Raw genomic sequence first — 4233 nt, 5'->3', positions numbered from 1 at the left:
AAAATTGGAAACCTCTGGTTCCGCAATGACGTTAAGTTAACTAAATTTCTTGAATATAATGTAAAACATAAGCCCAGCTGAACTTATGTTTTAATACATTTTACTAATTACATATAACAGTGGAACTGAACCAAAAAAGTCTTAACTTTGTCGTTATGAAACTTTAATTTTAATTTGGCTGACGTGGCATGCTTACCTCTTTTAAAATAGCATTTGAATGTGATTAATTAAATGATGGCGCATACTAAAAATGATTGTTATCGTTTTATCCTAGGCATAGTCTAGTCGTGGGAAATATATAAAAACTCATTCTGAACGTGTTTGTTTTATCTTATTTGCATATTTCGTGTAGTTATCAATCTTTCATCAAAAGGCTCCTTAAGATTGCACCAAAAAAAAAAAAAAAAAATGTGTATGATAAATCGATTTCAAGTACAAAAATGCAAAGTAACTGTTGATTTTGATATAAATATGTGATATTCAAAAGAAGGAAAAACAGTTATTTTAAACGAAGGATAGATAAAGATTGGACGGGTAAGTCACAGTTTATATGCAACAAATTAGCGAAGTTTCTTTCTACAAGTAAAATCAGATACGAAAATTTAAGTTAGATAAAAACGAGTTTAAAATAAAAATCTGATGTTTACGAGTCAAATGTATTATTGTGATTTTACTTGGTTAACATGTCTTTAACAAAATCTCAAGATGTCATACGCAACGTATTACGTCAAACATAATGTAATGTCACTCATAATGTTATAATGGTGTTGTATAAATATAAATTACAAACTTTACATTTAAGCGTTTTTTGACACATGAAATATACAAGAAAAACAGGAAATCAGCGTCTTTAAATTATTGCATAAATACCTTTGTGTCTGAAATCATTAGTCTTCCACCTCTGATAATTCATGTGGGGAAGTTGGCAGTTACTTGCGGAGAACAGGTTTGTACTGGTACAGAATCCAGGAACACTGGTTAGGTTAACTGCCCGCCGTTACATGACTGAAATACTGTTGAAAAATGGCGTTAAACCCCCCCAAAAAAACAAACAAACAAACAAACAAACCTTTGTATGTAGATCTGTTAAAATGATAATGCTGTATCATTATACAATACTAGTATTGGACTCGATCAAGTATACTATATAATGAGTTGTATCAGTTTACCAGAAGTTCGAGAGCTGCATTAAAGAAGTTCTGCATTTATGTATGACTATTTCATCTGTGGAAACAAATTTATATTTTATTGTTTTCAAATTATAATGCTTTCAAAATCAAGTCAAAGAATTTTTAACAGACGGAAAACAAAAATTTTCAAATTGGCGTCTATGGGAAAATAACAAATTATGATGACTACTTCGGGTACTAGATTTTATTGCAAGTTCTCACAGCCGAACATTTTCCTATATACACCCAGTGTTAAATAACATGCTCTTAAGAGAATATAAAAAGGAAATCCGTATTTGAAGCATATTTTATATATTGCTTGAAAATATTTTGGTGGGTGTTTATTATTGAATATGTAGAAATTAACAGAAACGGTTTTATTTTTGGTAAAAATAAGACATACTATGTGTTCGTTTCCATATGCCAGTATCGGTATAATGTGTGTTATACAGATAAATGATGGAAGTTTTTTTTTTGTAAAAACATTTTACTACTCTTGTTGTTAAAGAATAATCTGATTTATATAGCATTATCATTTGTAAATAAGACTTAGATATGGATAATATCGCTTCTTATAAAAGATAACTAAATCTTTTTTTAAAAGTAAACATATGAATATAACAACATAATATGTGTTCTCACGTATGTACAAGAAAAACGGCAATTTTAACAGCGAACGCTAAAACAAGGCATAAGTCTTTTAAAGATTGCATTATTATTACTATTAAAATGTGGTACTGTAAATGGTATTGTTGAATCGCTTGAAGCATCTTTTTTAAATTCGCCAGAACATTTTCATAAAGTATGTTTGCATGATAGAAATATTTGAATATTGCCTTGATACATTTTGGTTTTTTCATTTCACTTGTCTTTCTGTTTTATATTTGCTTAAGCCTTATTTTGCAGATCAAGATAAGATGAAACACATCGCTGCATTTCTTGTATTCAACATTCTCCTGAGCGTAAGTGCTCCCACGAACGCCCAGTATGGTTTTGGATCTTTACTCGGACTTGGGGTTGGTTTATATGCAGGAAGGTACCTAAGTCGTGGATTATTTGGATATCCCGGCTACGGATACGGCTATCCCGGTTATGGATACGGCTATCGCGGTTATGGATACGGTTATCCCAGCTATGGATATGGCTACCCTGGATATGGATACGGATATCGACGTTACGGACTTTTTTACTAAGTTTACTACTTCTCCCCCAGAAGACCATTCAGATAAAAACATTTACAGGTAGATTACCCTGTATCAGTTCTTATTACCAGAAAAATTACAAATGCGTCAATCACATATTGCATGTAATAGTATTTATTCCAGTTACAACATATTTGTTTGGACCGTTCTAGTACACGGAACGTTCCGTTTTATCTATATATAGCTAAACAGAAAAAAAAAAAGCTTCAAGAAAGTAAAGTTCAGGGTATCTTTACTTTCATGTCATTTATGTGCATTTCTTTTCATTTCAGATACACATGTGTTAATGTTACATGCATGCAGTCTACATGTCACGTCTTTCAATGAATAAAATACAAAATCTTATATTTGTAGTTGTTTTTCTGAAGAATGAATCTGGAACACTTTTTAATGCTCGATAGCCATGTCTTATGCTGGCTTTATGAAATCTTGTAAAACCATCGCCATCATTTTCTTAGTCATAGCGACAGGTCTAAGATCAAAGTAGAGCATTTTTTTTTGCGTACAAAATCATATTTTCGCAATTCTCCCTTCCTTTTATATATGAATGATAAAACGGTATATTCATAAATTTGAGAAATAATACAGCCTTAAAATAAGCAGTAAATTTTAGGTTTTCATTCTGCAAAAATATATGCTTTCTCTGTAAAGATAAGCCTGTTCTGCATAGAACTGAATTAGAAAGATAAATAGACCAAAAGCATTTAAATAAATACATGTACTAATAAACTTTGATAATGTGGCATTTGACCTCAATACAATCGACACTGTTTATTCTTCAATACAGGTAAATCCAATATTTTATTTACAATAGATCTATGACGGATTATCTTTGAACATCCCTGGACTTATTGGACTCAACTGCCACATTATCAAAGCTTATTAGTACACAGTTGCAGTGTACAGATTGCTCTTTTGTCAACCTAAGCTCTATTCCAGTTGTCCATAAAAGAATAATACAATTTAAAAAAGTAAATATAAGAAGCAGTTTTTTTCTGAAAACAAAAATATGATTTTGTTTCAAACTGATTGTTTGGTACGAAAATAACATAAGTTTCTTGTAAGACTAAAAAAGGTAATAATGACCGTATTTTGCTCATCACAGATGCACAGCTCGAACAGGTATATGTAAAAAAAACCGGCCGGTAGATTAAAAATGTTTTAAAACTAGTGAAAACAAGATCTTCCACCAGAAAACATCTTTGTTAGCTCACCTGAGCATGAAGTACTCAAGGGTGAGCTTTTCTGGTCTGTTATTGTCAAGCCTCCGTCGTCGTCCGTCGTCCATCGTCGTCCGTCAACGACTCCCAGCCTAAACCACCTGTCCAATTTTGAAGACACTTTACAAGAATGTTCCTTGCATGATCCTCATTGAAAATTAGTCAAAGAATTGAATTCCATACGGAACTCTGGTTTCATGGTAATCGAAAGGAAAAAGTTTAAAAATCTTTTTGTCCAAAACCACAATAGGTAGAGCTTTTATATTTGGTGTGTGGCATCATCTAATGGTCTTCTACCAAGTTTGTTCAAATTATCCCCCTAGGGTCAAATATGGCCGCGCCCTGAGGGGGTCACATGGTTAACATAGATTTATATAGGGAAAAACTTTGGAAATCATCTTATTCAAACCCACTGGACCTAAGGCTTTGATATTTGGTATGTAACATCACCTAGTGATCCTCTACTAAGATTGTTCAAATTATCTCCCTAGGGTTAAATATTGCCCCGCCCGAAGGGTCACATGGTTTATATTGATTTATTTAGGGGGAAAAACTTTGAAAATCCTTTTGTCAAAAACACAGGGCATAGGGCTTTGATATTAGGTATGTGACATCATCTATTAGTCTTCTACCAAGATTTTT

The 4233-nt window shown here is 32.3% G+C and overlaps 1 long non-coding RNA gene across 1 annotated transcript; it reads left to right on the top strand.

The window, feature by feature from the left end:
* Positions 1-400: 400 nt before the first annotated feature.
* LOC123548015 (uncharacterized) lies at positions 401-2716 on the top strand. Its single transcript, XR_006685794.2, has 3 exons — positions 401-534; positions 2076-2410; positions 2644-2716. It is a non-coding gene; the product is annotated as an uncharacterized LOC123548015 (long non-coding RNA).
* The last annotated feature ends 1517 nt before the right edge of the window (positions 2717-4233 follow it).

The sequence above is a fragment of the Mercenaria mercenaria genome, chromosome 9 (genome assembly GCF_021730395.1).
Source record: "Mercenaria mercenaria strain notata chromosome 9, MADL_Memer_1, whole genome shotgun sequence".
Classification (NCBI taxonomy): Eukaryota; Metazoa; Mollusca; class Bivalvia; order Venerida; family Veneridae; genus Mercenaria; species Mercenaria mercenaria.
Note: the sequence above shows the minus strand (reverse complement) of the source record. Positions and strands in the feature narration are given on the sequence as shown.